We start from the raw sequence: 22,548 nt of genomic DNA on the forward strand, positions 1-22,548 counted from the left end.
TGTGTTATAATTATGTTCCATTAAAAAAATACTTGATTAATTACTTTCAACAGGGCTTACCAAATGTGAATTCCTAATTCCTTAGAAGAAGAGAAAAATGTTGCTATTATTTTTGCATTTTTCAAAAGAAACTTCCATAATATTACTGAAAAACAAGAAAGGGTCTCAGGAGTAGAAGAGAAATAATCATAAAATTGTAGAAGTTACTGAAGCAGATTTGGTTCACCTCTAATTCTGACTTTCAGGAAAAGGTGAATCATGCATGAGCTCCTTACTGGTTTCTCCTCCTGGAATTAACTATAGAAACTATAAAAGGAAACTAGAAACAGGGTAGGATAATATTTGTGTTTCAGCGCATTTTTTCAATTCTAGAAATATCTTTCAGGGTCATTTGATTCTGATTCTATGAAGCTTAGTTATAACTCTTTAAATTATAGATGAACAAGAGCAATGTAAAATAACATATCTACGGATAGGCAATTCTGTTTAATCCAATAGAGATTCAGTTGTCTTTTCTTCTACCTGTGGAACAGTTTTTTGGTCTATTTACATTTTCCTTTAAATACTCCTGATCTTTAGGGGCACCTGGGTGGCTCAGTCACTTAAGCATTCAAGTCTTGGTTTCAGGTCAGGTCATGATCTCATGATTTGTGAATGTAAACCCTGCATTGGGCTTTTGCTGACAGTGTGGAGCCTGCTTGGGATTCTCTCTCTCCTTCTGTCTCTGCCCCTCCTCCACACTCTCTCTCTCAAAATAAATAAATAAAAATTAAAAAAAAATCTAAATGCTCCTGATCTTTAAATGTGTCTCTCAACAGATTCTTTGTTTTTAACTGAAAACTTTATTTTATTAGAGTGGTTTTAGGTTCAAAGCAAAATTGAGCTAAAAGTACAGAGTTCCATTTAATCCCTCTCCCCCCTTCCCATGAACCCTGCTATCAGCATGCCTCATCACAGTGGTACATTTGTTACAAATGATAAACCCATATTTACATACCACTTAGATCCTTAGATTCCATGAGGGTTCACTCTTGGTGTTGTACATTCTATGGGTTTTGACAATCATATAGTGACATTTACCTACCACTATTATAATATTATACATGCCCAGAAAGTCCCAAACAAATAATATATTTATGACACCTAGTTAAATTTAGATTTTAGATAAATGGTAATAATTTTTAATATAGTAATCATTTATAACAATACATTTTAGTATAAATATGTTCTAAAAATTATGTGCATATTATACTAAAGCTTTATTCACTGTTCATCTGAAATCCAACTTTAACTAGACACCCTGTATTTTATCTGATAACCCTAGAATTATGAGTAAGCAAATTAGAGAGTTGGTGACATAATTGTGCTTGGATATTTAACTATTAATTTGTTGTATGAAACATTTTATTTTGGAAGAGATTTACTAGCAAATGTTTTCTTTAATCCCACCCTCTATACTGAACTTCAGAGTTTAAAACCTCAAGATACTTACTGTTGCAGAAATGGAAAGTGAAAATTTGCTAAGGGCCTGTTTGTAAACCTGTCTCGAAAATGAATAAAGAAGGAAAGTAGTAAAAAAATAAAATAGAAAATTTAATGTGAGTTAAATGTTTTATACAAGTGCGTCTTTCTTTTGATGGAAACCAGTAATTCTACCACTTTAATTTCATACTCTTTTGACGAAGATAAAGGAAAAAAGCTCAGTGTATTTTCAGAGAAAATTATGCAGAGCTCAGGAACACCATCACTTTATAGCAGGGCTGGTTCCTTTTCTGACTCACTATGAAGTCATGGAAAATAAAATATATGAACTCACATTCAGAAGTAATAAATCATAGATACAAAGAGTTTCAAAGAGTTACCAATTAGAGAAAATAAAAATTGATTGGCATTACAGTACATTAATCACAACTTCTTAAAACTAGAAAAAGTGTAAGAAAAGTACCTTTTCAAAATAAAAGCAGGAGGTAATTAATGTGACAGATTTAAATTAAGAGAAAATTAGTGATTCTCTACTATCGTTTAATTAAATCCTCCTTTTTTACAGAGAGAGAAATGAGATCCAAAAAGTTATGAATATGCCTGAAGACAGAGCTAATTAGTGCTACAAAACCAGTCATGTGCTTTTTCATAGGTTCATCTTTTTTTCCTATAGAGAAACTCCTGCAAGGGGAGCAAACTGAGGAAAAAAGACCAAGTTTTATTTCAACAAAATTCTATTTTATCATTAAAAGGACAATACCTACATTTAATTGCCTTAAAACAAATAAGTACAATTTCTGTGATATGACACATCTCTCAAATCAGAGTAGCAAATCATAAAAATTCTAGGTACTTAAATGTCCAGACAAGGTTTGTACACTACTGAATATACACTATTGCTCAACACCTGGTAAGAAATACTACGACTTTATATAATGACATTATTTTATATGTTGATGTTTTATTTTTTTCTTTTCATTTGCGATAGTGAAGGGATTTCCTCTCCAAGAGTGAACCAAAAGAACATTACAATACTTCCATAATAAAGGATAGATTTTTACTGTTTAGTTAATACCAAATAAAAAACATCAGACACATGGTGTCTGTATTGGGACCATAGCACATTTAACATATGTTATCTGTCTAACCCAAAAAGTCATTATGTATCTGTCACCTTGGCAACTGAGGCCATGTTCATTCAATAGTTAAGATCATCGACTGGGTGACGGGCACTGTGCCAGGCCCTAGCACAAACTTGGGCTTTCTGATTCTCTCCACTGCACTAAATCTTTAACTCCTTAAAAGTAAATACAAAGTTAAGATATTTTGGGGTAAAATGATAATCAGAAGAGTGTGCTTTGGGTAGATTTGTATATAGAGAAAACAAATTTTGATGTATAAATTTTTAAAATTCTTATGTATATTTTAAGTCCGTAAAATTGAAATTTTGAAGGTCTGGATAACATAGACTTAGCTTTGTGCAGTGGCAGTATCGTAGCCAGTGAGGTTTATCCGAGGCACAATTATTGCTAATTGGATAATATAGACTTATTTGAAGAGAAAGAATGATATTTCTAATATGGCTTTCTAGATTAGGCCATTTTTAAAATGTGACTTAATATTTAATCCTAATTCCTGCTAATATTGTGCCTTTGCTGAACAGAGCCAGAAAATGGTGCCAAATGATGCCGTCAGGTTTATGTGTAAATCCTCAGGGAAAAATCATGAAGTTAAGTAATGTTCATACTTGACAGATAAATGGTAATAGTGACAAGGAACCTTACTGTTAGAGAACGAAGTCAGCCATTATTGAAGTTGGGAGAATGAAAGTAATCTAAAATTTTCCTTGCCACCAAAATGACGTATGTGCAGCTTTCACATTTTCCCATTGGATCATGGCATCCTATTAATATTTTGGGTGAGATGTCTCATAGCAATATAATGAGTCTTTTTAAAATAACCCTTTAAAAATAGTTTGATAAAATCTTGCTGACGTAAAAGTCTGTAGATTTAGCCACATATGTGGTAACCTGATTGTTTCCCTCATAGACCATAAATGATCTGAAAGAAGTCATATTACTTTAACTCCTTCTATAAGTTCCTCTCCTGTAATTTTAGGCCAACACTGAAGTGTTGAAAAACCCAGTTCAAGTAATTGTTTCGTTTCTTTATTCAAAAATATACTAAGAGGCAGCCTTCTCAAAGAAATGAAATTCTGTTTATCATGGAATATATAGAGGGGTGCCTGGGTGGCTCAGTCCGTTAAGCATCTGACTTCTACTCAGGTTCATGGATTTGAGTCCCACATCGGGTTCTGTGCTAAGAGCTCAGAGCCTGGAGCCTGCTTCAGATTCTGAGCATCTTTCCCTCTCTCTCTCTCTCTCTCTCTCTGCCGCTACCCCAATCGTGCTCTCTCTCAAAAATATAGAAACATTAAAAAATAATGGAATATGTAGATAAATAGATATAAATCCACATCTGTCTAAATAGAATATTACATTATAATGTCTTTCTTGAAAATAATATTGATGCTGTTCTTAGGCTACTTTTCTTCTCACTTCAGATGTTCTTACTCGGCATCTCCTTTACACCAGCAGCATCAAACTGCTTACATCCTAAATGACTTCCAATTCTAAATGCCTGTTGACTGTTCTGCTCACCTCCAGATGCACATTCTCAACTGCCCATGACATCTCGGCATGTTTTCCCAATGGACCACAGTGCCTTTCCTACAAAACTAAGTCTGCTTCCTAAATTCCCCTCTGCTTCTCTAGATTATCTAACTATGGGAGTATAGCAGAGTAATTAATAGAATAGGTTGTAACATCAGACTGTCTGGCTTCATATCTTAACGTTGTCACTGTCTAGTTGGGTGACCTCGTGCAAGTTACTGAATGTTTCTGTCCTCAGTTTCCTGATCTGTTGAATGAGAATTGAATAAACAATCTCTCAGAGGTCCTAGAACATAGCTATGTTCTATAAATGTTAGCTTTTATTCCTGTTTCCAAAACATGCATAATCTAGTCAGTTTCCCAAATTAGAAACTAGTAATTTTCCTCTTTCTCTCTTGACGATTTATTTTATCATATGGATACATCATTACTGCGTCCTAAAAATCTATTTTATCTGTCCTTCTTTTTCCCCTGAATGCTACTGTTTTAGTTCATGTACTCATCATTTCTCACCAGAACAACCTATCTCCTTCCATGGAATTCTTCTTTCCTGTTTGCAATTTGTCTAATAATGTCACTCCCTTCATTACCAAACTTCAGTAACTCCCTCATAGTCTATGGATCAAATAAGAAATTTTAGCAGTGCACATAGGTTTGTTCATGGTCTGGCTTCTTCTGTTTACTTTTAAAATTTCTTCTCCTGGGCTTTCCCCTTGCATTCCCCCCATCCATACTTAGCTGTTTGGGATTCTCCAGACATACCATGCTATTTTCATGCCTTCACATGAGATTATTTTCACATTGATTATTTCTTTTGTACATGATCTACCTCTGCCTGCATATCTGCTTGGTATATTTCTCATTTATTAAGACTTAGCTTCAAGGCTGTCTCTTCAGAGAAGAGCTCTCTGAACTTGTTGCTTTCTTGTTGCAAATAAAATGTATTTGCATTTTATTCATGGTACTTTCCTTTTTGCTGTATGGTACATCTTTCAGACAAATGACTCTCAAACTTTAGTGTGCCCGAGAATCCTAAGTAGAACTTGCAAAATTCAAAGTCATGGGTGCTACCAACAGAAGTTCTGATCCAGTGGATCAGGTTGGAGCCAGGCTTCTGTATGTTTTATGAAATCTCCAGATTCTGTGCACACCAGTGTTTTAGACCATTCTCCTGTTTTACTCATTCCTTTATCCTTAGAATCTTTCTTGCATCATACATAGGTATGTATGATGGTACTTAAATGCTTCTTGGGAATAAAATATGGCACTCTGTTTCTTTTGAGCTTGCATACATAGCAGTAGAGCAGCTAAAATACCTGGGAGTTAGTGGGTCATCAGAAAGTGTGTGATGTTGGACATATGAATGATTGGATTAATTATTGAATTAATTTATTAAAAGGGCTCAGAGAAGCCAGAGAAAATATTATCTTAGCCTATTGAATCTCTTAAATATTGCAGATGTCAGATAGGTTTTCTGAACTTTTGAATAGTTGAGATTCAAAGTGTTGGCTGAACTCTCTGAAGGCATATTTGGTGACATGGTGTTGTGGTTTGGAATTTTGTACACTAGATGAACAGACAGATTCTTTTATGAAATTGACAACCTGTCATAAAAATCATGCACTCTAACTCGAATTCTTCTCTGGATGTGGTATCATTCTACTTTCACATGGTTGTAAATTGGGATGATTGCTTATAGGTACCATCAAACACTTTTTAAAAAAATAATCATGTCAAGGATATGGATAAACACTCATCAGAAACTCAAAAATTCTGCACTATAGAAAAGAATATATTTGAGTTTTAATAGTTTGCTTTTGAGTTTAAACATTTATCTAAAACTACATGTGCTTTTTAAACTATATGCTTTTTAGAAAATGCTGGAAGTAGGTTTGCCATAACCCTTTTTCCCCTAGATCTCTGATAATCATATCTTTAAAATATACTAGTTTTAATATATTTTAATACTTATTGCAAAAATATATCTTATAATTTCAAAAGCTATCATGACTTTTTAAAATTTCCATTTTCACTCTGTTTTTTCCTCTGAGCCAGGTGCTGGAATTAATTTGTACACAGAGGGCTATAAAATGTTTATACAGCATTGTATTACATAGAGGTCTGTGGAAAAGTGAAATCCATCAAAAAATGTTTCATGACTAAAATCTCAATATTTGCAGTAAATGAATGATATGTAATGACCGAAAATACCAATGAGATGTGTTTATCATTTTGGAAATGCTTACAAAAAAAAGAGCAAGATCTCATAGTTCATATTGTTTGGGTCTTTATGGAATCAACAGCTAGGCTCAATTCATAACATTTTAATTTTGCACAGTTAACATCCGTTCCATTTTTTTAAAACTGTTTGTTTATTTTGAGAGAGAGCATGAGTGTTTGGGGGTTGGGGCAGAGAAAAAGGGAGAGAGAATCCCAAGCAGTCTTCGCACTGTCAGCACAGAGCTAGACACGGGGCTCAATCACACTAACAATGAGATCATGACTCGAGCCAAAATCAAGACTTGAATTTTTAACTGACTAAGCCCCCCAGACCCCCAGTGTCAGTTCTATTTATTTACTTAACTAAGGACTTTCTTTAAATAGGGTCATGTACAGTTTCCTCTAGGAGTTGTAGGTAAAGAAGATATAGGCTTAGACTAAATACTAATTTAGATGAGCTACAACAGGGGTTGGCATTTTCCATAAAGGATCAGATAGTAAATATTTCAGCCTCTACAGACCATGCAGTCTCTTGTCATGACTGCTTAATTTTGTCATCGTTTCAGGAAAGCGGCCACAAGCAATACATAAAGAAAAGGGCATGGCAGTGTTTCAGTATATTTTTATTCACAAAAACACACAGCTGGCTGAATTGGCCATGAGCCATATAATTTGCTGATCCCTGCCCTACATAATCATATTTTTGATTCCAAATATGAGAAATTAGGATTGGCCGTGGTTGCGATGGTTTTGCTTGTGCATTGTCTACTTTTCATGACCAGAACTTGTAGACTTTTTTCCTAGTATTTTTAATGATATATTTAGTTGTTATTTCTTAATTTGAAAAAAATAGATTAAATGCTTATTACCTGTCTCCTCTAGCCCTATCACTATCACTGACCATGGCCAAGGTGCTAACGTTTTCTCTTCCTAGGATTTCTATATGGGCAGCTGAATTAGTTTGATAGAATAACATAAACTAGAAAGTTATTTTTCTATGTCATATTTATATCTAGAGGCAGTGCAAGTAATCATGTAGTATTCGGTTTATCTGCAGGGCACCCCAGGGCCCAGTACCTTTATCCTGTCTCTTAGCTCTCCTGGGCCTTTCACAGAAACACCCCCTTCTAGCAAGACAGGAGCTAGTCAATTGATTAATATATTCTAATACCTATCACCTACTTTATAATGTATTTGGATTTCCATAGGTTTTCTCAAGATCATTTTAACTCCAAAAAAGTATAACTCTCATTTATTTATATATAGACTTGTTCTTACTTATTTAGAACTTTCACATGTGTGCTTCAAAAAGTATTGGGGGCCCTTAGTCTACCTTAATAATTGCAACACTGAGCATCTTACAGAGGCAGTATGAGAGTTTTGTGGTTAAGTGTTTAGTCACATCTCAAATAAAACTTCCCAGTGAGCTTGACTGCTCTGGGAAGCCAGATGCATGAGAAAATATGAATTAATAAAAGACCAGCCATGAATGCATGAGAATATATGAATTATTAAAGTTTCATCTGTATATCAGATATTGAGGACATTATATTTTATTGCCTGTTCAGTGTGCTGAAATATTTGGTTTTGTGGCTTTACGTGACCAGTGACATGGATATAAAAACCTTTGATGTTTTTTGGACATTTACAGTTAATTACAAGAGGAGGCAAAGATATTTACAATAAATGAACAGATTGTAACAAAAGCCCAGGTTTCTCATACTGGAATGTCATTAGGAATGTATTTGTTAGTGAGTCACTTAATCTACCTTTATTTGTTTTTTTATCCTCAGAACCAGTGTAAGTGTAGCTGGGAATAAAGCAAATGAGAATTTTAAGGAAATACTGTAAAATGTCAGTGCCAGGAAAGTAGTGTTTGTGACCAGGTCTGGTTTGAGTTGACGTAGGTAGAGAACAGGCATCATTGCTTAAACTGAGGCCCACGTATCCACACTGCTGTATAATGCATGTGCCATGTAATTAAAACCCACAAAAGAGATTTCCAAAACGGTTCAGGCATTTGATTCAAAATTCTCTAATTTACTTTGTAGTTCAGATCATCACTTGGGAGTTGTGTTTGTTGGCCCTGAAACGTATCATGGACAGCCAAGTACTGGTCATTACTGTTCTTTTGCTATGTAATAAATTATCATCAACGTAAGTTAAAACAACACAAATTTATTACCTCACATTTCCCATGGGTCTGGAGTCATGTCGGCTCTTCTCAGGGCCCTTTGCTCAGAATCTCACTGGGCTGTACCAAGATGTAAGACACACTGTGGTTCTCACCTGGATCGCAGGGTACTTTTCCAGGTCCGGTGAGGTTATTGGCAGAATTCAGTTCCTTAGGACTGGAGAATGAGGTCCCTGCTGTCTTGATGGCTGTCAGCCAGGAGTTGCTCTCAGCTCCTAGAAACCACTTGAGGGCCTAGCCATGTGGTAGTCTCACAATATGGCCGCGTATGTCTTCAAAGCCAGCCAGAGAAGACTCTCTTCAGTCTGTTACTACCACCCTTATATAGTATTATGTAAGCAAGGGAGTATTATCTATCTCCTTCATCACATAGTGGAACCAAAGCAAGGGAAAGCCTACTCTATCATATTCACAGATTTCCCACATTCAAGGAAAAGGCATTATGTGGGTCATGATTACCAGGGGGCAAGAATTTGGGGGGCCATCTTATAATTCTGCCTGGTATAATTAATGTGCAGTTTTGGTCTCCATCCATGGCTTTGGGGTCTGTGCAGTTTAATGGGTTCTACCATCTTGTACGTAGGTTGTGATTTTGGAATATGATTAAAATCCTAAATTTGTTACAAGCTCCATTTTAGGGCTCAAAGTTACATATTTTAAGGATTAAGGTATAAGTAACTTATTTCCATCCTTACTTTCCCTCTCAGCCATGAAAAAGCAAAATAATCATTGACCTACCAATTTTTTTCACATGTTAAATATATGCTTTAGCAAATTTTATGTGCAAGGTGATTAGGTGAATATGAGTTCAACAATTTTGGCAAAACTCTTCCTTGGAACATAAGAATGTGCTGAGCCTGATTTTCCATAAATTATATGTTATTTCCTGCCTTTCCCTCCTTATAACATTGACCTCTGCAAAATGCCTTTAACTGTAGTTCAACATCTCCTCACCTGTGTCTTTATGTTCTAATCATGCAACCCTTGCTTATTTTTCTAATTATTCTTCTATATACACTGCTTATGAATAGAACTCTGAATAGCTAATACTTTTCTTTAAAGCAAAGGCTTAAAAGGAAAATTTGACTTTATTAATAATTAATGGTGTGTTTATATTCTTAATGTTATCTTTTTTGTTTCTGTTCACATTCATTGACTATATTAACTATAAAATTATACAGGCTTATGCTTTCTGTTTACAAAGAAAGTCCCTAAATTGTGATAACCTCTGTCTTCTCTATAAACCGTATTATAACTTTATCATATTTGCAGTTAAACCAACTTCCCTGTATGTATTGAAAAAGAAAACTTCTCTAAGTTTTCATCCAGGTTCTCCCCTAACTTCATCAAGTTTCTCCCCTAATAAATTATGGAAAAGACAAAATTATCACAAATTGACTCATCATGGATACACTTTCCATTTTTTAAACAACAATTCTGGTATTTAATATTATTATGAAAGGAACATCATGGTTAGGTTAATTTTTCCAGTATTCTCGGTGCTCTAACTTTCATCATTCTTTGTTGATTCATTTATTTTAAAAATTGCTCTGTGTAGGAATTTTGGGCAACATCCTCAGACTTTCAGTTGCATGATTGAATAAGCTGTTTGCCATAATTGCACAACCCAGTCCTTGAGTTTCTAGTTAGGATCCTGGATAATTTCATTTTGAGGAAGTTAACTTATGTAAGCCAAAAAATACTTAATTAGTATGTAAATGCAGTGGCAGCTGCCTTACTCTTTGTGTTGGAAGGCAGAATGTTCCTCTAATTCCATTCCTTTATTTCACAGATGAGGAAATGAATACCAGAGGAATTAACATCTAGTAGAAATGGGTTCAAAGGTTGGGAATGATTTCCTGGTTTCAGGTTTCTGTTGGCATAAAAACTTCATTTTGCTGCCCAGTGTGCTGCACTTTTGATTGTATCACCCCAAACCTGTGAGCTTCTTTCGATTCTGAAAGATTCATCATGGTTAAAGTTAATTTTTTCAATATTCTAGACGTTCTGATTTTCATTAGCTCTCATTATTTGGTTTAAATTTATTTATTTTGAGAGAGAGTGTGAGAGGGGGAGGAGCAGAGAGAGAGGGAGAAAGAGAATCCCATCGTAGGCACAGAGCCCTACGTGGGGCTTGATCTCACGAACTGTGAGGTCGTGACCTGAGCTGAAATCAAGAGTCAGATGCTCAACCAACTAAGCCACCCAGGCACCCCAAGAAACCACTAAGCCCTGGGCATGTGCCTTGCTCACCTTTGAGGGGTGACACAGTGTATTTAATATCTGTTGGTGGCTGAGTAACAGTGTGACAAGATGTGCACAAATATATCATCAGCACAGCGAAAACAATGGCACTACAACCACTGTTAACTCCAAGGTCTCTGTTCACAGCCTCACTGCTGCGATATCGAGTCTAAGGGAATAAAATGTTAAATGCACTTTATGAAAAAAGAGTCTTTCTTTCATCATTAAAAATTATTTAGTATTTCTTTTAGGCATGGTTTTCAGAGAAGATAAAAATACAGTCTCTTAATTGTTTTTAGAAATACAATAAAAATCTTGATTTTAGAAAGCATGGATAATTCAAAGGCCATTAATTACTCATTCTCTTTGGGGACAAAAAAAATTCCTTAAAAACAAAGACTGCTTCTAATGAGACTTCAGAATCTTAAAGACTATTCTGGCAACTGAAAGCTCCATTTCCTCTTTATGGGGAAGCATTTTGGCTCAGTGACTCTTAATCACTCCTCAGAGAGGGAACTACAGAGCAGATTCATGGACACATTTTTCACTACTTCAAAACTTTACGGACATTACAGTGAGCTCTTCAAACTCCCATGCAAACTTTGATGTTTGGGAGCATTTTCTTCTATTTTATTCTCTCCCTTTGTCCGCACACACAAATCTCTGAGGGTCAGTATCACTGTGCCTGAACCTGCTGTCTGTCCTGGGCACACTTGACTGTGTGTTTGGCTGTTGAGCTGGTTAGATGAACTGGCCAGGGTTCAGTTTGGGTTCATTGATCTTCTTGTATGTTTACAGTGATTACTATAATGGCATATTGTTTTGTTACTGGCTGTGGCTATGTTTTCTTTTGTTTCCCCTCAACCGAATGTCATCTTTCCCCTGCTACCGAGCCCTGAAGGTATATTTGCCAAAAGAGCACAACAAAGGAATGCATTTTCACTGCAGTCTTTATTAATGAAGCTAAAGAGGTCTAGATTCACTTTCTGGGTTCAGATTTATCTACTTTCTAAAGTTCATATTTCCCCCCATATCTGGCAACATTCCCTAGATTCTAAACGGAGCATTATCCTAAATGTTATCTATATATCTTGTGATGAATGTCCAGAAGAATAGCCAAGAGGTAAGGCCCAGGATACACAAGAAATCTTGAAGCCTTCATATAGAATGCATTTCTCTGGCTTTTGGCGTTCAGTCTGATGTGCCTGAGGCTTGCTGCCCAAGCTCATTTCCCTTCCATGCCTAATTTGAAGATGCAAAAATAGTGGAATAGAATTTCAAATGATCCTGGTGTTTTGATCAGATTTAAATCAGGAATAAAACCAAATCATCTCTCAGTTTTGAATTTCCATTGAGTCTTACTAGGGTGGTGGAGAGCAAGTGACATTATTTTTAGGCTTTATTTCAGTTTTTCTTCAGTTGCTATTTTGACTATATTAAATGATTTTAGACTTTTAAAAACTGGTGTAAATTGCATTCATATTCCAAAGCTTTTTTTTGTTTTGTTTTAATACTGTTTTGGTTTAAGGAAAGATAAAGGGCAAAGTATTATCTTTGGTTCTAACCTAGAGTATTCGTCAGTAAAGATTTAAACATGTGCTGGTATTTGCAATGGTTGGTTGTCTAGGGAGGGAAACAAGGATGTTGCGTGTGTGTGTGTGTGTGTGTGTGTGTGTGTGTGTGTGTGTGTGTGTGAAAGTGGAAAGTGGTTAGAGGATGTTCTGGGAGTGTTGACGTCTCTGGTTGGAGGCACTGAGTCAAAGGCTAGAGCAGAGAGGAAGAGTCAGGTACGATACCACAGCTGAGTGGAAAGGATTCTGCCTGAACACTAAAACACATGGCAAATGGTAGGATCTCCTAATCCTAATAGAGATGCCAGAGGGGAAGACAGGTAAGTGGAGAAATGGGTTGACATCATTATGGAAATAGAGCATTAGAGAGAGTCCGAGGTGGTGTCAGTAATGGACTATATTTAACTCTTAGGTCCTTCTCCATTGGAGCTATAGATTAATGGTCCTTTCAGATGCTGTCACATGATAATAAGCTTAATGCAGTATTTCATATACATATCTATTCTTTCTATGGCATCATTTTTAGATCCTCTAGGCTTTAGCCATATGAAACAGAAGGTCAGTGTGCCTGAGTATTCTTTTTACTTTCTTAGAGGAAATGCTAAATAATTCTAATACTTTTGTGGTCATCAAAAATGATGTGGCAATCATATGTCCTAGGAGAATAATATTCAATTTATTCATAAATTGGATTTTGTTGTCGTTTTTGTTAACTTGAAATCTGTGTTTTAATCCAAAAACAATTGGGTAAGACTGATAATGAGAAAGCTCTCAGCTAAAATCAAAGTCTCTATGCTTAGGCCTCACATATAATTCATTAATTTTTACTTAGGGACCCAACGTATATAACATTATTATCTCCTTTTCCAAAGCTGATCTGAACCAGCAGTATATAAGGAGCTTGTCCTGCTAAAGGCTGGCTCTAGGACAGCAGTGTTCTGAATAATAGTTATTCACAATAGCCACACTTTCTGTTTGGTTGAGGAAAACTTTATTCATTATAAGGGAAAGGGAATATAGGAATTAAACAATTAAAGTATATATAAAGAGATAGGGAAGTATAGAGAAGAACAAAGAAGGCTAAATGCATCAAATCGGGTATCACAACATCCAGTCTTCTGGCTGGGTGGCCCCACTGTGACAGCCGGACTAGAGTCCCTATTGACAGTCTTAGGGGAGCGTCCTCCCCTCAGGTGAGACCTCCAACTAACTATTCCCTCCGAGCAATAAATATACCACCCGTGTGTGATTTATGGTTAGTCCTTAAGTTTGTGTATGTGCAGTCCCGAGCAAGCTGTTTATTACTATTTTTTCCTCCCATTCTCTTCTGTTTCTCTCACAATTTTAGGAGGCTGGGCATCTGCATATTCCTCTTCCCTCTCTGATCCATTCCAGGGGGCCAACCTGGTCGGGCTCAAGGAGGTGAGGCAAGTTAATCCCTCTTGGCATCAGGAACAGAAGAGCCAGCTCTGATCCCGAGGCCAGATAGGAAGTACAAGCCAACTAAGCCCTCCATGGTTGTGTATGTGTGGCTCTGGGCAGAAATGCATGACAAGTCACACAAACAACGTGTATATAGAACAAGCAGATGGTACAGCCTAATGTCGAGGGAAAAGGGAAAGCAGGAAACAGAGACATAATTGTTGTGTTAGTTATGAAAATGAAGAATGAAAATATGACATTACAGCCATCAGCAAAAGTTTGAGTTTTCATCATTAGCTTATATACTGAAAACAGATATCAAGAAAGGATGCTCCATTTTAGGAAGTTTCATCAAAAATGGTGAAAATATAAAAAATACTCCTTTTGTTATCTGAGGAGTTGAGGTCCTGTTTCCTACAGTTCGTACTTACTTACGTAGAACAGTTCATTCTACAAATTTATGGTAAAGTCTGTTGTTTATAGGGAACTGGGCCAATTTGGGGCCTGGTAAATAGAAGTTTTTGTTAAAACCTCTGAGCCTGTTGGTAAGGGTGGAGCCTGTCAGGTGTCCCAAGCTACACGTGGTTTTTCTGAGTCTTGCTGCCAAGAATGAGACAGAGTGTCGCGGTGGGCGGGCATCCTGAGCAAGAAGCGACTGCCTGAGATACGTGGTGGTTGTGGTGGGCAGGGGAGAGAAGATTCTCAGTAACCCATGCTTGTGCTCCTTTTTGACATTGGGCTTTGTCTTTCCTTTTGTCATTGGGAAATATACTATCTTCCATTTGCACAGTGATGTTTGTAGTTGATATTTCTCTTCCACATCTATCATTGCACTTAAAGCACTAGATTATTCTTCATGAGCTTGAGCCACTCCATGACTTTAAGCTGCACGGTTACTATCGCTCACCTTGCCACTGCACTTGTCACTTCTTAAAATGTTATTTCATGTTAGTGAGTCATCAGGGTTTCACGCTACACACAGGGGGCCCAATGTCAATGGTCCGGAGCAATCCTGGACCAGGACCCAGTGAGCTCTTTTCCTTCTCATTGATTCCATGCAAACAGATTCCAAGTTTTGATTGGAAATGGGCCTTTGTTAAGTTTTTGGTAAGTGGAAGTGAAGTTTACAACTCTTGCGCTCTTGGTCCACAGTCCCTGTTCATATTTATTTTGTTTCTTTACCCATAGTGACTGTAACAATGGAACAAAAAACCATGATAATTTTCAATTTTTGGGAACTAAAGACTTTGTTCACATAGGTCTGTAAGGAAATGTGACATAGGATCTAATCTGAGATAAAATTTCCAAGTGTGCTGAGGAGTTGTTCCTTATGCAGAAATCTCATGTTTGATTCCTAATTATAAGCACAAGTTCTATTTTAAAAAGTTATTATTTTTCCTGTTAGCTTTGTTTCTTGGCAGGGAGTTCAAATTAGTACTAACAATAGGGACTCATCATGATAAGCCATGATTCTTGTTAACGGGAGACTTGGCAATTAGGAGAATCACATGGTGTCTTTCTGGAGACAGTGACTGAGCTAAAGTCTGTGTTGTGAAAATCTCTAACAACTAAAGTTAACTCTGTGTACAGCCTTCATGAAACCTACATTTAAGCTTTTAGACTGTTATCTGAGTTAAAAACAAGATGAGGATAATTCTAAACACAAATCAGTTTGAGTCAATGATGAAGAAAGAAATTTTGAAAATATGTAAAAGAAATAAAGTTTTAGTTCCTTTAGTTTATAGTATCTCTTGTGAAAAAACATTTTCTAACTGTTCAGCAGGTAACTGTGGTCATAAGTGTTGAAAATGGAGACTAGCAAAACATAAAGTCTTCTTGTGTTTATTCAGATCCTATTTTCTTAAAGTCTTCACCAATAATTTTTCTTTATTTTAAAATTTTTTATGTCTTTATTTTATTTTGAGAGACAGAGAGCAAGCAGGGGAGGGACAGAGAGAGAGGGGGACACAGAATCTGAAGCAGGCTCCAGGCTCTGTGCTGACAGCCCCGACATGGGACTTAAACCCATGGACTGTGAGGTCATGACCTGAGCCAGTCGGCTGACTGAGCCACCCAGACGCCCCTTCACCAATAATTTTCTAAAGAAAAATCTTTTAGCTGGCATTTTACTGCCTCCCATAAGTGTGTCTGATCTGTTTTAATCAAATATTGATTTTAATGAAGGTAAAAGTTAAATTCTTATACGAAAACCAGCACTGGTACCAGTCGCCCCCTCCCCTCCCCCAAATAAAAGAATAAAAGAAAGGAAGGAAATGAGGGGAGGGGAAATCAAGAAGACCATAAAGATGAGAGAAGCAATGATTACTAGGTCAGGGGTGGTGAAGAAACTCTTGACAGTTGGGTATCAGATGGCAAAAAAGAGCAAAACATAAGCCAGACATATGGACCTTTGCTTCAGGGGGGAGAAAAAGAAAGCCAACTCTCAGTCCTTGCACACTACCAGCTGTGACCTAAATTGAGCCAGAATTCAAGAGTCCCCCAAAGATATGAATAAGTGCTAGCCTGTGGGGGTTGTTATCAAGTAAAACAGGTATCATTGATTTAATCCACAAAGTAACTGTGGGTAGTTAGTGGATTTCAAAAGTATTGGGGGGTGGGAAGACTTGTTCTCTTGAGTAACCAGCATATTTCCATTGCAATCCCCTCACACTTTTTGTTTGGTCATATCCTTTCAGATGGCTATAATGAAAGCAAAGGCTAACTTTCCAATAATAAATTCCAAATGTATAGGAACCAAACTAATGAGATTTTATTAAAATGTCAAAATGCATGTATTTTAGTTAGCAGGCCTGAGTAAGTTTCTGAAAAAAGTTTCAATTTGATACAATCCCACTTAAAGGAAAATAGCATCGGTAAACCACTCTGTCTCAGTGTGAAGGGCAGCGAGTGATGTTCTCAATGAGGTTAGATAACTCTAGTCCCTCTTGTGCTTCCTGTGATAGAAAACACCCCCATTCTGAAGTTGCCAGTCATGGAAGGTATCCACAGTCTTTTCTCACACAGTCTCATTAAATTGTTCTTAAAGCAAAATCATGATCCAAAGCTTTATTGAGGAAACTGTTTTTCAGATTAAAAAAAATATTTTAGTTTTTGAGATTTCAAATGCTCAAAATTCATTTTAGCAAATTTTAAATTATATTTAAATTTTATTTAAATATTTATATGAATTTTATTTAAAATTTGATTTAAAACAAAATTAGTTTGTTTTAAACATTTTTACATAGAATAATTTCCAGTTTGATGAAAGATTTCTTTTGTCCTCACAAGGTTACTTTTGGAATATAGAGAAATAATAAATTAGCCAACTGTGTTCACTTATGTTTTCCATTACTGATTGGCCGAGAACACCTTCCACATCATGTGGCAAGATTCAGATTGCAGACAAAGACATGAACGAGAGCTGGAGCTTTGGAAAACAGGACAATGCAACATCTTGCCCAAAACACAGTTTTTACAAATATCAATTTTTTAAAAGAATGTATTAGGATTCTTCTGAGGGCAGAATCCTATCTAGAAATGAGGCAGTTTCCTACCATTAACTGTAGCCACACCTGGAGCAGTGGGATTAGAAGACAGCAGAAGGTCAGGCTGAAGTAAAAGGTGATTTAGCTCATGATGAGGGGACGGTTTTGAAGAGGAGTCTGGACTAGATGATAGTAAAGTTTCCTTTATACATGAAATTGTGTCTTTTTAAAACAACATAAATAATCATTCTCTGGATTATCTGTTTTTTTACACAAAGCTTATAGATGTGAAAGTTGATTAATATTCTCTTATGCATTTATTATTCAACTATTTCTTTTACAATTATATTACTTTCAGGTATATAACATAATGACTTATTAACCCCTCCTATGCCTCAGGTTATGTGCTAGATAATAAGGCAGGAGTTAATGACAATTTTGCTTTTAAGGAGATCATAATTTAGTGGGGAATGGGGCTAATAGCCACTTAGTTTGCCCATCAAGAAACAGTTTCTGTGGATTTGCTGTTATTTAGTTTTTGGCCTGTGCTCCCAATAAGTAGCTATAAATAATGTTTTGTCTAGAAATTCATCTACCAGTAGCAAGAATTCCTCTTAACTGGGTTCAGGTTCAAAATACCTGTAACCTTTTTATATTTTAATAAGGTTGATTCTGAGAGTCCTTTTAAAATTTCTTCGACTTAAAATGGTTTCGGAAAAAAGAGGAAAAATGTATAAAGAAGCTGTTTTGTTCCCAGAGTGAGAAACACAGGTACTGTACCACACAAATCTTGCTCTCACCTGTGCTCATTTTCATTGGACATGCTGCAAGTTGTAGATCTTTTTATTTCCTTAAAAAATTTGCATCTGCCAGAAGGAACAACATGCAAATATCTGTAAATCTCTAACCCTCTTTCTCCATGTTGAGTATCTTCTCAAACGGTTCCTAGGTTACAAAGACATTAGGAATAATATAATTTTCTTCTATTTTCTTTTGTTTTGAGCAGCATATGTTTCTGGCTATTATCATGCATGCATCAATTCTTCTATTCTTGGCATTTATATTTTGGTTTTGACATGAAGATCTAACTTTTTTGGTGAATGCATTCAGTCACAGTTACACTTCTTAATTGATATCAAAATAATATGAATATTGAAAGAAATAATTCTAATGGTTTTCAACACATACTACATTTTTAGAATTATAATTTTAGTTTCAGAAAAGGATCTAATTGAAAATAACTGACAGTGGGATGGTCCAGAAACATTACAAGATAATAGATAAAATAGACTACATAATTTTGTATATATAATAAAATGTAATCTACATTACTTTGCCCAGATACATTACAGATACTAATAAAAAATGATCATCCAGATAATAGGCAGGTTCTGAATTTCACTCTAGAGGTAGTGCCAGTTACAAAAATCAAGTGAGAAATAGAGAAGATGATTGTGCATTGTGATGAAGACTCCAGAGGGTAATCTGACAGGGGACAGGTGGTGGGATGGGGACAGCCTGAGGACAGCTGCTTCAGTGGATTGTCAGCAAAGGTCTCCAGGAAGGGGTGATAGTTATCTTATGAGCTGAAAGGTGAGAAGGTTGACTGTTCCTTTTATTAGCAGACCTTTTCCTAAACTTTTCAGAGGCCCTGCCTGACCAATATACCAGTTCCATGGTATTTCTATTTATTTATTTATGTACATGTGTGCAAACTGAGGAAGGAGAGAGAGAGAGAGAGAGAGAGAGAGAGAGTCCCAAGCAGACTCCGGACTGTCAGCTCAGAGCCTGATGTGGAGCTCGAACTCACAAACTGTGAGATCATGACCTGAGCTGAAAGCAAGAGTTGGAGGCTAAAAGACTGAGCCACACAGGTGCCTCTGGAATTTCTATTTAAATGGTTTGTTTTATAATAAGGTGTGTTAGAGTGGAAACTCTAACTGAAGGAAAAGATGCCTCTTTGTATATGTAACTAATCCGGTGTTCTGTCATTTTATTCTTGCTCTTCTACAAAGTTGCAGGTGAGTACAATGAGAAGAGGTTGGATGGGGACTGAGGAACTCATGTTCTTGTTTAGCTCTGCTGCTGCTATCTGCATATCATACAAACTCCCTGGACCTTGCTTACTCATCTAAAAAGTAACACAGCTGGCTTCAGTGCTCTCTACATTGCTATCCAGCCCCTGAAACATTACCACTGTGATGGGGCGGGGGTCTAATGGAAAAGTTTGTACTCCATCATGGTGAGCCCACTAGCAGACACAGCACAGCTTTTCTTCTGGGAGAGTGAAGAAAGGATACTAAAGATGCCTAAAAAATGAGGAAAATGCTTCTCTAAAAAATAAATTAGAAGCAGTCTGAAAACAGGTAAACTTGCATGATTATTATCTAGAGCTGTGGTTTTAATAGGTGGGACTTTCATTACCATATTCCCTGTAATTCAGTAGTCATGTGTTGAGGCCTTGAACAATTTCTAAGACTATGTTGCAAACAGATCATCTAGTTCATCTTTTTTTTTTTTTTTTATGGTGGAGGAACCAGCATATTACCAACTTTAGGGAATCAGTCTTTCCTGGTGGTTGACCACACATGGAAACAAACAAAATTATTTATTTATTATTTTCGTTTTACCCTACAAACATTTGAAGCAGCTTACAAAATGTATATATCAACGGGAACAAATAATCAAGATGAAATAAAACATAGATGGAATGGAAAGCAATGTTAGATGAGAGATCAGCAAGCATCAGAATTCCATAGAGCTGCTAAAGTTGTCATGAAATTTCGTCTCTGGTCTTAGTAGTGATCAAAGCTAAAAAAGAAGCTCCATGTCCATGAAAAAAAGGTATGTCCTAGGGGACCTGGGTAGCTCAGTCAGTTAAGCAGTTAAGCATCCCACTCTTGGTTTCTTCTCAGATCATGATCTCACAGTTCGTGGGATTGAGCCCCATGTTGGATTCTGCACTGACATTATGGACCCTGCTTGGGATTCTCTCTCTCTCTCTCTCTCTCTCTCTCTCTCTCTCTGCCCCTCCGCTGTTGGTGCCCCCTCTCTCTCTCTCTCAAAATAAATAAACAAAACATTTTTTAAAAAAGAAAATGTGTTGACTCTTCAGGAGAGGCAAAGCCTTTCCTAGAATACGCATCTTAAAGAAATTTCATGGTCCTGTTGTGTTGCGGGATACTGTTTGATGATGACATTTATTGAGCACTTTCTATGTGCTAGGCATCCTAAGTGTTTTACGAGTATTTTCTCATGTAATCTCCACAACTCTATGAGCTAAGGACTACTACGTTATTGATGACAGAACCAAGGCTTTGAGAATCCAATAAACTTTACATGCCACATAGTTCCTAACAGTTGAGGTAGGGCCCAGATAATTTCAGAGCCAGTGGCCATCATCACTAGGTTATACCTCCCCTGTGAAGTGCTCCCTGCCTTCTGTAGCAGGGAGCAAGGTCATAACCAACAAGCCAGAGACAAACATAGCATTAGACTTCATAAAGTTGTTGCTTACTTCATCTCTGAAGGTAAGCTTGAGGCATCATGCTGAAGGAATTCAGGGAAAATTTTCTGCTGCAAACTGTGAGTGAGTAAGTTAAGCACTTAGCTTAGTAATTGTTTTTGTTAACTGAGGTTTAAAATCTAGGCTATTTTGATGAATAGATGGAATGAATAAACTTTTTGTTTATTCAAGGGCAGATTGCCATGAGGCAGGAAGACTTAGTGGTGATTGCCTCTGGCTTGAGGGTTCTAGACCTTTTGTGAATTCTCTTGCCCCTCCTCTTCCTAACTGTGAGATTTTGGTATTCAATATCTCCATGTCTCAGTTTCCTTATCCATAATATAGGGATCATAATAGTATTTACCTCATAAGATTGTTATAAACATTTGAAAAAGTATTGTATGTAAGAACGTAGAGCCGGTACATTTTAAGCTCTCTGTGAGCTAATGCTGCTTCTGTTCCTCACTTCTCCTTCACTCTAACTTCCTTCTTCCTGGATTTTCTTAGTACTTCCTCCCTTCTTGATCTTTTTTCTCCCTAACTTCCTTTCTCCCCACCCTTTCCCTCTCATCAACTTCCCTTTTTCTTCCCTCTCCTCTCCTCTCCTCCTTCATCCCAGTTCACCCTCCCGCCTTCAGCTGAGCAAATAGCTTGAGCTGACACCTTATCATGAACCTGAGGTATCTAATCTGGGCCCTTCCTGAATGGACAGAGCTATCCACCCAGCAAAGGAGCTGAGGTGGTAACCATCTGGGAACACAAAGGACCTACAGCCTGTGGGAACCCACAGAAGTGAGTGAGCAGATATCTTTGCTTGGGGGCATTTACACGGGAAGTGACATTTCTCTGGGTCTTCAGCAAGAAAAAGAATGAATGAAATTGAAAATCGAGGGAAAGAATGTCAAGGCATAGAAATCATGATTGTCAAAACTTATACATGTGAAGGATTCATGTTTTAGGGCACTTGGAGGGTAGTTTTGTGCAATGCAGGAGGTAGGGACAATAAAGTAGTTTGGGGACAGATTTTTGAAGCCTACTCCAGTCACCCTGAAATCCACTCTAATTGCAAACTTCCAAGTGGATGCTAAAGCCTGAATCTTAATGTTTGTTATTTTTTGAAATAGAAAATGTTTAATAAACTGGTTTGAAACAGTAAACCAGGCTATAATTTGTTCTCGATTTATTGAGCCAGAAAACTATAATGTTCATTGAACCCAATGATATTTCATTTGGCTTTGGAAACTTGTTTATTTCACAGACCTTTTAAAACTCAAATTATAAACAGTAAGTCATAATTGTCATTAATATTCTCAGCTTACCAACTTTATATATTTTATTCTTTTGTTCTTTGTGATCTTTTGGTATTTATGGCCCCTGAGTGAAAAATTGAGAATATGTATTATTATTGACTATATTTTTTCATAGTTATAGAAGCTATTCATATTTCTTCTGCAAACATAATTTTTTTTCAGTTTTATTTCTCCACACTGGTATGGGACCTATGCTTGATCTAATGAAGTATTGATTTTTCACATCTCTCAGTGTCTGAGTCTAACCTTTTTTCTACTTGGGGGAAAAATGACATTTCTTTTGCCATGAGGCAAAAGTGAATTAAGATCCCAGAAAAACAATGTAATATAGAGGGTATAATAAATGACAATTGCTGTCTTGGAGATTACTTGCTGTTTAGTCGAAGACAGTAGCTGCAATGGTATTTTGAAAACTGAGAAGCAAGATTATTTTACTTAATTAT

The 22,548-nt window shown here is 36.6% G+C and overlaps 1 protein-coding gene and 1 pseudogene across 1 annotated transcript in view; both read left to right on the forward strand.

Moving 5' to 3' along the window:
- Positions 1–22,548, forward strand: part of MCTP1 (multiple C2 and transmembrane domain containing 1) — a 517,686-nt gene that overhangs the window by 98,695 nt on the left and 396,443 nt on the right. The gene's annotated exons all lie outside the window — the stretch shown is intronic.
- LOC120236552 lies at positions 2,955–3,104 on the forward strand (annotated as a pseudogene).

Source organism: Hyaena hyaena, unplaced genomic scaffold (assembly GCF_003009895.1).
Source record: "Hyaena hyaena isolate Hyena2069 unplaced genomic scaffold, ASM300989v1 scaffold_156, whole genome shotgun sequence".
Classification (NCBI taxonomy): domain Eukaryota; kingdom Metazoa; phylum Chordata; class Mammalia; order Carnivora; family Hyaenidae; genus Hyaena; species Hyaena hyaena.